Raw genomic sequence first — 12,368 nt, forward strand, 5'->3', positions numbered from 1 at the left:
TTCTACCACAAGTCATTAAAATTGCTCCGATTCTTACTCAGACAAAGATCATCTTTGAAGATCAATTGAAAAATTAAATAAGCGTGTACTGGTTCAACCGTTGAAATGTCGTGGATGTGACATTCCCACAAAGTTACCAAAAGATGAGGTGAAATGTATGATGAAAGATTTACGATGCAACTTGGTAAGATTTACTGGCGTGACCTTGGTAAAATGGGACTGCAGTGGTTCGGATAGCTGGCTTTAGCCTAGCTGGCATGGAATCAAGGCTCCATGTCTCATTAGTCTCTCGATAGCATTTTAAGGATCACCCCCTTTCATGAACTTATGTCAGATATTATATACGATGACATTTAGTCCGTCTAAAAAAAACAGTCTAATCGAACCGAAACGGTCTTGACATTATAACGTCAGATTAAATGATGGCTGGAAATCTACTGTACAAAGGGGTCAGCGCAAAGCTAAAAACACCTGTCATGGTAAATATGAAAAGCCTGAATGTTAACCGATGGATATGTTGCACTTTACATCCTTGAGAGAGCAGGAGCAGAAAATTGACAGTTTTGGAGAATAACCACGCCACAGACTACTGAAGGTTTGGATCAACGGTCTGAGGTGTTGGGTAAGAATGTGGAGACTATCAAACGCATCTTGATGGACACTACACATTAACAAACAGAAGGAGAACAAAGGGTCTGAAAGAGCATAAAGTCGGTGGGAAAATTTAGTTATTTCTCGGCGTGTAAACAATAGAAAGACTCGGCAATGACTAATCTGTTCAATTCAGCACGTTTTGTGTCAGAACTGGTCACGGACAAACAATGGAGGAACTATATGAATGAACAAGAGAAAGTAGAGTCTGTGTAGCCTGAACATGATAAATAATAATAATAATAATAATAATAATTAATAATAATAATGCAGTCATCAACATTGTCCAATGATATTATCTAATCCTATTTTTTTTAATGAATGGTAATTATGCGTACACGCCTCACCCCTTTTTAAACCTTCGTTTCTTAACAGTCATTCTCTCTCCCCCGCAGTGCGTCAACACGTCTGCATGCAGCGACAGACTGACAATCACAAAGGTACTTGTCAGTTACAAGAAGATGTGACAGCGCATCACCCGTATGCATCTGGTTGAAATTTCAGCGTTGCTCAGAAGAACGCAGGACAGTCCAATATATTTTTGTTGTTGTTAGTTTTGTCTAAAACGGTCACACAATGGATGAAGAACACTGCGGTTACAGTATGTGTTACAAGACAATAAGGTAATATAACACATTGTGAACAATCCTTGCTGTACAGGACAAGAATAGGATTTTTTTTTGTAATACAATTTCAGCAGTGGAACAACGTTAAGGCCTGCAAAGCCTTCTCTGCTGGCCTAAAACTATCTGAATCAAGGACTGATGTTAATTATATTTTGTCCATGAATTGTTATTAAATTGTTATTAAATTGTTATTAAATAAATATTAAATAAATATTAAATAAATATTAAATAAATATATATATGTATATATAAATAGTCTTTCAACTTACTTTCATTACTTTCCCCCTGTTGCGCTGCTTCCAGATGTCTGTTTTCCTATTTAAGCATTTAACCAATTACGTTTCAGCCATGATTTGTTAACAGGGTCAGAAATCTACCTTCACAATCAGTTCTGCGGGCTGTCGATCAAACTGTTGCTCAAACCAAACATTTCAGGTTGGCAAGCCAAAAGGGGTACCAACACCTTTTTGAAGGCGCTGGACAACGTCAGAGTTTACGCAAACTATGATTGATCACAAGCTGCGAGTGACAAGAGCATACTGGCCAGAGCTAGCACACTGTCTATCGGTAGCGAGCTGCATGAGCAAATATATTGTTGTGTTGATTTAATAGCGGTTTTGTCAACCCACAATGGCTGAAGGAGAAGAAGAAATGGATTTGGTTGCAGATTTACTCCTGTTCCAGCCATTTTCCAGATGGACTTTTCAAGAAAAAATGGACATCATTAAGAAAGGTTGGTCGGTTATTTCCTGGCTTATAGTACCCTCTAGTGGACATGTCGTAAGTCACACCACTCCTTTTTCAGTCTGGATTGATTCAGACAAGGGCTTAGCAAGGAAATCAATAGCCTGCCACTGAATTTCATGTATGAAAAGTTTAAACCTGATCTCTATTACACAACAACTATGATCCCAAAACAGTTCTATATAATTTCTTACATTATATTTAAAATGAATGCAAAAAAAAATCCTTCATGCTCATGCACTCATCCGGGAGGCATCATTTGAATGAACTACTTTGAACTAACTTAGACAAAGCTCTTTTGGCAACCGAGGGCGGTTCAGAAAGAGCACAATGACAGCAAGGTTTTTCAGATAAAAATAGTGAACCGTGAACAATAGAGGTGGGGGCGTATTGTGCAGCAAATCTCTGAAGTATATTCCCCTGAAGCTGTACAATTCAGAATGTAAACAAAAATGAAGGAGCAAATGTGTTTTGACAAACTTTTCAGAATTCAATGAAAGGAAAAACAATTCCATTCCAGAAAACGGAACGTCTTTTTTGATCAACTCAGAAACTAACTTTTCAAATAATAATCTGTTAGTTGTAGAAATGTTGAGGTAGGCCATGAAGAAATTTGAAACTGACATAGCATGGAAAAAGCAAGCCAACCAGTAAATAAGAAGCTTTGGAGCAGCACCATGCTGCGGTATCATGAATTTAAGATCAACATCACACTGACAGAAACGTGACTGAAATATATTTCCCTTTAAAGGACAACCGACGTCTCTGAACAAGTTGTGTCCATAATTTGTAAAATGGCTTCAAATGACTTCTACTGAGCGTATTTTACAAAGATTCCACCTCATATAGCTATATTTTATGTGTTAAGACTCGCGCTGAATATTCCGGAACTCTTGTTTTTGAGTTGGTGACGAGTCCGTGCGTGACGTCACTGAAGGAACGCCCCTGACTGAGAAAGGACACATTGTAGCAGTCCTTCCATCACGTCAATGCTTGTTTGGTCTGAAAACCTCGTGTTGCACCAGAAAGAGCCAGAACGGGGCATCCAAGCTCCATGTAAGGAATTTATCAGCCTGTGGAAACGGGCTGATTAATTCCTCACAGGAGCTCGGTGGCCATTTTCTGCCTCTTTTTGGGTGAGACATTTCCAACCAAATTTCTTTTTTACGGTCAGGGGGCGGTCCTTTAGTGACGTCACGTACGGACTCGTCACCAACTCAAAAACAAGACTTCCTGAATATTCAGCGCGAGTCTTAAAACATAAAATATAGCTAATTGCGGTGGAATCTTATTAAAATACGCTCGGTAGAAGTCATTTGAAGCCATTTTACAAATTATGGACACAACTTGTCCGGAGACGTCGGTTGTCCTTTAAGACCTACATACTGCTACTTGCTGCTCAATGACAGCACCCGTGTGTGGAGCTCTGGCGCTGAGGGGTGCACAGATGGGAGCCACCATCACTCATCCACAAGTGTCTGGCCTCGCCACATAATTATCACATTGAAAATGCTCCTCTTCCTATCTGTCTCATTTCGCACCTTTCGTGATGTGTGCGTTGTGCTGCAATTTGGATTTTCACGCGCAAGTATTCTACACTATTAAATATATGCTATTCTATGATATTCCATAACGCCTGTGTCTGAAATGGAACGGTGACAGCAGATACGATTGGTTCACTCTGAGTCTACGCTGTCACCTGGCAAGGAGCCACAGCAGCGTTTTCAATAGTAGGCTTCCGCTGCTTTTGACAGTAAATTATTCATCCTAGAGCGGCAGGACATCCTGGTTCTGTCAATAGCTGCGTCTGCATTGTCAAGACTGCATGACGAAAGCCTTTACACGTCTATTGTCGATGGCAATCTTTTGTGAGAAAGCCTTGCAGTAACTTTCAACAGAATAGCTACAATGTCTTCCAGTTAGAAAATTGTCTTGACATTTGTCAGATGTTCTGATTGGTAATTCTGGACATTTTAAAAAATCCACGAGAAAATAAAATTAACCATTTGAAGAGACTGAGAAAAAGATGTGCATTTACAACAATTAAAATCAACATTTACTATTTCTCAAATGAAAGCAGAGGTCTGGCACCGCCACTTCTGGACATTAGGGATGTATACAGAGCGACCAGCAAATTTTAGTTCGCTGACGAAGCACCTCGGATGAGAAGCGTCCGAAAAACTAGATGTACAGATGATGCCTGAAGAAACTGTTAGAATTGGTTATATACACATGCTAAAAACATATATGTTATTTCATTTCTACTTATTCTTATCAATTAGTAAGTCCATATATGTATGTAGTTTAGTTTTCTGTATATGTGAATGAGTAAACCTTTTCATCTATATCTCAAAGTTAAAAACCGACTATACATTTGTATCACACATGAAAACTCATCCAAAACAGGCCTTTTTGTTTACGTTCATTAAAAGAATGACGTCAGTCCGATGGGGACGTGGAGGGTTTTTACCTGTGGTAATTAGGACTCGCTAAAGCAGAGGTCCCCAACCCCCAGGCCGCGGACCGGTACCGGTCCGTGGGTGATTTGGTACCGGGCCGCACAGAAAGAATGAATAACTTCCATAATTTCCGTTTTATTTATTATCTGAGTCCGAACTACGTTTTATTTTGAAAAATGAAAAATTACCAGATTACATCCGTCTTTGTTTCACTTGTTATTGTAGTGTATCTTATTTTGAAGGCACGTTTAAACATTACCATGGTGACCATAGAGTGTGAAGGGGCAGAGACGATGTTACATACAGTTTGTTGTTGTTGGCGCGATGTTACCAGGACTCTGCTAATAAAGTTGTATAAAAAATACACAATGGATTCACATTTATGATGATATTTAAAAGAAAGAAAAAAACAGTCTACATGCTTGTCGTGTCATTTTATTTTGTTGTATTTATCCGCCGGTCCGTGAAAATATTGTGACATTAAACCAGTCCGTGGCGCAAAAAAGGACCACTGCGCTAGAACATTCTGGTGAAGGATTTCAAAACAGAAAAGATTTTAGTTCAACTCAGGAACTTTTTTTTTTGTTTAATAAATTGAAGAATGATGAAAGTCTTTGATATTCTGAGCTGGTTCATTTTGACCTTGTTATCCGTCAAGATTTACGAGCGTTGGTCGACATGAGCCTCTATCCTTTGTCCTATCAAATGGATCAAGCTTTCACCAACCGTGTTCCCTTTCAACACGGATACACGGCGATAGTAGACATCAACAAACAATGTATGTTTTTGTATCATTAACTCATTCACAGTGAATGAGTTAATGATACAGGAGACCGAAGAGGAGGTTTATGGATGTGGTCTAAGAGGACATGAAGGTAGCTGGTGTGAGAGAAGAGGATGCACAAAACCGGGATAGATGGAGGACATTGATTCGCTGTGGCGACCCCTGAAGGGAAAAGCCGAAAGGAAAACAAGAACTCATTCACTGCCAGACACTCGAAAATGTGTCCATTCCATTGCCAGGGTTTCTTTCATTGTCACTTGAATTCCAGGACCCAGAGAATATGGAGTTTTAGGACTACATAAACATTCAGTACGGCGTTAGAAACCTTAGATTCTCTTCTTTCATCAGAAAAAAAAACGAGTTAATTCCTAAATTATATGAGTCTGGAGTTATATGAGCTTGAAATGAGGGCAGCTGTCCAAAATACAATGCAATACACACATTGGTTTCGATAGCGCTTGAACAAAAGCTGAAGCTGGAACAAAGCGCTAACATGGAAACAAGGGAAATGCTGCCACCTTGTGGAGAAGAAAAAACATTGCCAGAAGCCATAGACGGCGCTTTATCGGCACTCAAGCAATGAAAAAAACGGACAAGAATAATTACAAAAATATAATAATAATAATAATAATAATGATAATAATGATAATAGTAATGACAATAATAATAATAATAATAATAATAATAATACAGTATTTTCCGGTGTATAAGGCACAGCCAAAGGCCTTGATTTTCTTCAAAAGATGACCCTGCGCCTTATACGCAGGTGTGACTTATATATGAGACAATATTGAGCCACAACAGGTCTCACAACTACTGTCAGCAGCCATCGACTACCCCCGAGGAAGTAGTGCGTAAACCCAGCCACTACTGTAGCACCTTATAATGTGGTGTGCCTTATATTTGGGAAACCTTTATATATTTATATAGTAACCAGTATTTGGAAAACCTTTTTCAATCATTGAAGGTGCGTCTTATACTCGGGTGTGCCTTAGATATGGAAAAAGTTTGAAAACACACCATTTATTAGAGGTGCGCCTTATACTCCGGTCCACCTTATACACTGGAAAATACAGTAATAATAATAATCATTATCATCAAAGCATCCGAACTCGTGTAGGAATCGGCCCGTTTCTGATGAACTCATGCAGAGGTCACATACTGTACAGCAATAACCTTCATTCAACGCATGAGGCACTTAGTTCTAACAAATGGTGCCAATTCTCATCTCTACCTGATACTCTTACGCAACGTCTAGGAGGGTCTGGTGGGAGAAAAAGTCATTTCAAAAGCAATTCTTCGCCAGAGGCTACAAGAGCTATTTTTGAAGGGTGAAGGCTCTCAAACAATAAAAAGGTACAGCTGACAGAGGTAATTCTTTATTAGCAGACACATAATGAGGATTTACTCTCTTCATCTTGCCCGCTCTTGCTTGGCCTTGCATCTCTTCCCTTCCGGCTATCAGCGCTTGGTGTGGATTGTTTTTGAGGGTGGGGACCCTGCCGCAAGTGTACAAAGCTAAATGGGATTACACGTCGTGTGATGTGTCGATGGGATACTTGTTCAAACTAGGCCGGGTGCCAACTTAGGATTCAGGCTGAGGACACACTGCTCATTAAAAACCAACAGCCAAGCAATAAATTTCATTTTAACTCATTCACTGACATTCAAGCCCCGGTCAGACCTTTAGCAATGTTATTCCCTCCCACAAGGGGGCAGCATTTGCCTTTTGTACAGCCACCCCTCACTTTCACTGAAGATACTATAGATCAAGGGTGTCAAAGTCATTTTTTGCCGCGGGCCACATTGTAGTTATGGTTTCCTCTCGAGGGCCGTTATGAATTTGGGGAACCCATTAGAATAATCCCTTCAAATATTACATATAGAGCCCACAGCAAATTAATGAATAACTCGTTTGCAAATCTGAAGTCAAGAATAATGACTTTTATTGTGGTTGACATCCAAAAATATGAAATTTTGGCTCAGATTTTAGCAATCATCATGGAATTTAACAAGTTTGATTTGCTTTCGCGGGCCGAAAAAAATGATGTGGCGGGCCGGATTTGGCCCACGGGCCTTGACTTTGACACCTGTGCTATAGAACTAAATAAGATCAACAAAAACGTTTTTCCTGATGAAAGAAGCATTGAATGTTTATGTAGTCCTAAAACTCAATATTTAGTAAAATATGTTATCGCTGATATAGACTACTACAAAATTGTATTAGTTAATCAATAATTGGTAAAGTAATCCCAGTTGCATTCAGAATCAGAAAGCATAATTGGGGAATTTTGCAATCTACTGCAGCAAAATTAAAAGGAGTGGGCGCGGTGTGGAAAAGAAAAAAGGATTGCATGTATAAAAGAATGATAGAAGACTGAACTGTACAACTGCACAAAGAACTGTACACAGTGCAAATGATACAATTACAGTATAAAGCATATATGATATACAGAACTGTAAAGTGTATTTCCTCTACATAAGGTGACTGTGCTATTTACAATTACAATGTTTTTTTTTTTTTGGACAAAACGTTAGTTTTTAACTTTGGAAAGTTTTTTTTTAAAATGACATAACATTAGCTCGAATTGTGTCTTCTGGTAATGGAAATACTTGTTTGAGCTTAAGGAGGGCATGTGTTAAACTAGCCATCACATCCCAGTAGTTGTTATGATGATGGCAAGGACTACTACCACTACTATGCTGACTTCTTGCTTTTTCTTTTTGTGGTTGGCAAATATTGTACCAAAAATAATTGCGAAAATGTCAAAAAGTAAATAATCCAGGAACAAAACCGAAAGGAAAAGAAGAAGAAGTACCTGAGTCGCAGGATGATTTAAACAATGGCAAAAAGTGAAATTTAACTCATTCACTGCCATTCACGAATGTATTTGGAATTGAAACTATAACAGCGCCATTCCAGAATTTGTTCGGATTTTGTTTTTTCATGATTGGGTGCCGATAAAGCGCTGGCCATGGCCCCTGGCAGTGTTTTTTTTCCTTTCCACACGGCGGCAGCATTTCCCTTGTTTCCATGTTCGTGCTTTGCTCCAGCTTCAGCTGTTGTTAAAGTGCTATATAAATTAATATGAATGTATTGAATTTTATTTCGGAGATCCACCCTCATTTCAAGATCATATAACTCCAGACCTATATAATTTAGGAATTAACTTTTTTTTTCTTATGAGACAAGAGGTTGCTTACGCTGCATTGAATGTTGATGTAGTCCTAAAACTCAATATTCTGCGGGGTCCTGAAATTCGAGTGACAATGACAAAAACCCTGGCACTGGAATGGACACATTTTTGCACGTCTAGCAGTAAATGGGTTAAATATACAGGATGACGAGTATGCTACTGAAGAGTCTACTGCTTATTCCCTTTATATCGAGACTGTACTATCACAAGTCTTTTCAATGATGCTTAGACCTGGCTATTAAAGTATCCTGGGCGACTTGGCAACTACAATTACTGGCAATGGCGAGCCAACGGCCGGAGGCGGTACACGGTTGTTCTTGGCTGCAGTTGCGGATCTGCTCATCCAGCTGGCCACAACGTGGCCCTCCCCCTCGCCCAGATGTCGAGAGCGGAGGAGATGGTCTTCTCTAATAGGAGAGATGAACAAATTGCTCCTTCATCTATATTAGCGGACTGCCTCGCCAACTAATGTTTAGCTACCGTTCGCAAACTATGATTAATACCGGGCCATTTCATCCATTTTTTGTGTGCGTGGGGCGGGAAAAAAATAAAGATATAAACAATCAAGCAGTAGAATTGACGGTGTGGAAGATTTAAAGACATTTCTCAGCATCTTGTTTCTCTGAGTAATAGCAGAATGCGTGCTAATGTCTCGGTTTGCAGGGGGGAAAAAAAACCATTGTAGCATCCTTGGGCAAACACACACACACACACACACACACACACACGCACACACACACACACACACACACACACACACACACACACACACACACACACACACACACACACACACACACACACACACACACACACAATATTATAGGAGAAAAAATGACAACAGTCCCACAGCATGTTTCAGTCTGTGTTCCCGTTTTGCAGCTGCTCTCTATGGAGTCATCCATAAACATGAAATGGGAGCTTAGCGTACTAAAATCACACTAACTCCGAAACCTATGAAAGCGGATGACAGAGTATGAACATACAGTAAAGTCTCGTTATATCGATATCGGATATATCGATAGTCCCGGTTATATCGATACTATTTCTATGCACGCACGGAGAAAATTACATGCAAACAGGGTCGGATATATCGATAGTCCCGGTTATATCAATATTTTTTCGGACTCCCTTGAATATCGATATAACGAGACTTTACTGTATATATTTTTCAATTTACATCCCCATTCAAAAATGGCGATGAGCCCATCCACCTTTCATGTTCTTTCCATCGACAGACATCCAAACGGCGATAAAAATGCTGATAAATTTGACAGGGGAGTGCAGCGGCGTCGGGCGCTCAGATCAAAATTTCTCATTGATGAATTGAATCGCCGTGATGCTCTCAAGGTGAGTCAGACTAAATCCAATTTATACACCTCTTGCCAGCTATTGCCACCCCTCAATTCATCCCTCAGTGCCACTGCCACGCGTGTCGACGTGTGAAATGGTTTTCTCCTCTTGCCTGCCGCAAGAAGCCTCGGGAGCAACAGAAAAACACACGTGGACTTTGAGCCCAATCGGACAATATTTAGCAACCTGGGTATGTACAAAGCGTTTAAAGGACAACCGACACCATTTTTTGTTTCCTAACTTACATCAGAAAAACGTTCTATAGCATCTAAAATACCCAAAACACGCAGGCTGATATTTTTATTCAAATGCAAAACAGCAATAAAAATGACTTAAAGTGTGCTAAATCTGCAAAAAAAAAATTGAGCCGCGAATTGGGCATTTTCAGAAAGTCCCGCCCCCAGTTCGTGATGTCACGCCAAGGCATCTTGCATTGCTGGAGAATCAAAACAATGGCTTCAGATTCAGAGAATATGCTTTCTTGTTACACATCCAGTTATGAATATGATTCAAATAGTTCTGAAGAGGAAAACATACATGTTGGCAATCGATTAAAGAATTTATTCCATGCCATTTTGAGGCAACATTGGGGAGAAACGGATCACCAGAAAAGAGGCACAAAATGGCGACCTCCTGTGGCCACCTCCGTTTCCACGTTCTGGCCAGCGCTTTATCGGCACCCAAGCATGAAAAACAAATTAAAAACATTCAGGAATGGCGCTCTACGTCATATTTTCAATTCCCAAGTAAATTTGTGAATGGCAGTGAATGAGTTAAATTGCACTTTTTGCCACGTCTTAGCTCATCCTGCAACTCAGGTGCAACTTTTCAAATCTTTGTTCCCAGATTATTTACTTTGTGACATTTTGGCAATTCGAGACAGACAACCATACGCACTCACACTCACACCCACGGACAATTTGGAGTGTTCAATCAGCCTCCCACGCATGTTTTTGGAATGTGCGAGGGAACCCGGAGAAAACCCATGCGGGCCCGAAGAGAACATGCAAACGCCACACAGGGAGGCCGGACAGAGTCTTGAACTCATGACCTCTGCACCGTGAAGTCGGCGTGCTAATCAAGCAATGACTGGTCCAGATAAATAAAAAAAGAATACATTTTGTTTTAAAAAAATATATTATAGAGGAAAAATATTGTATATTTTCAATATATATAATTGGACTGTTGATAACGTAATTGCCCGGTGAGCTAAATAAATAAATGAACCGACAAGGGTGAATGCATCTCGCAAAACCATATTGAACAAGTCAATGCACAGTTTTGGGGAGAAAAAAAAACATACTAATTTTTTTCATACAATTTTTATGGAGGCGCTCAAATGCTCAAGGTTTTAATTATTATACAAAGAAATGAGATGTTGATCAGGACCCCAGAACTAATTGTGCTGGTAATCTATGATTAGGCCCCTCTTCCCACTCCCTGTGATGAATCTTCAAGCCAGCCTGCCTGCATAAGGACCGGTTACTCTTTTGACACCATGCTACACGACAAGAGCTTGTTTACCTCATCGAGAAATCTATTATAGCAGCAATACAAAAAAAACGAGAGAAAACTTTACCCCCAGGATATTCTTTGATCATAAATGATAACCTCAAATGTAGCCAATTTGTGTTTGTTTGGTGCACCTGCAGGCCAGCAAATTAACCCTAGGCTAAAGTGTTCAATTCCTCAGGCTGGTGTTTGCAATTACAAGCACATATGCAAACAGTCACAAGCACGGATGCGCATAACAAATCAAAACAGTTCAAGGGGGAGCAACGAGATGTTGAGCTAATTGGCCAGCGTTGACTCACAGACCGTCCTAAACAATGCAAGAAGAGAAGGTCAGCGACGCCGCAGACAGTTCAAACCACACAAAGTTGCCACGCTTGTCAAACAACAACTACACAAGCTAACTATTCACACCCATGGGTAATTTGAAATACAACAAGCATATTTTTAAAATGTAGGAATACACCCAAAAGTGCAAAGATGAAGGCCACTCAAGCTCAAGGTAAACTTGCAAACGCCACACAGTCAAGATTCGAACCTAACACGTCAGAATTATGAGACAGACATGCTAATCATTAGCCTGGAGTGTTGTCTGTTCATTTAATGACCACGTTTGATCATTATGATCACAAATTGAGCGCAACGAATTCAAGTTACCACATTAACTGCCATTCTCCACAACTCGAGGCCAGTAACAATACTGCCATCTAGTGGCCATAAGCAAGCGTACATAAACAAAGCTGAAAATTCCATTCAATAAATGTCTTTTATTCCAACCACGAAACGACATACTGCATTTTTTTTTCTTAGAAATTAGGCAACAGATAGAAGATTAACGTCCCAATTACCAACAACCTGTGATAGATACAAACAAGGTTTAATAAGCCTATTTAAAAAGTCACCTATCTGTCACAATATCACCATGATTATATTTAAAAAGTCACCTATCTGTCACAACATCACCATGATTACCTTAAAGAGGGCTGCAAAATAGTGGATGTTTTTTTTTTTGCTTTCTAAAAACTGCTACTGAAGGTTGAAT

General features: G+C 39.7%; 1 protein-coding gene across 1 annotated transcript in view; it reads right to left on the reverse strand.

Annotated features, from left to right (window-relative positions):
* Nucleotides 1-12,368, reverse strand: part of tex264a (testis expressed 264, ER-phagy receptor a) — a 55,086-nt gene that overhangs the window by 40,129 nt on the left and 2,589 nt on the right.

This window comes from Hippocampus bargibanti, linkage group LG12 (assembly GCF_051943395.1).
Source record: "Hippocampus bargibanti isolate YZ-2025 linkage group LG12, ASM5194339v1, whole genome shotgun sequence".
Lineage (NCBI taxonomy): Eukaryota > Metazoa > Chordata > Actinopteri > Syngnathiformes > Syngnathidae > Hippocampus > Hippocampus bargibanti.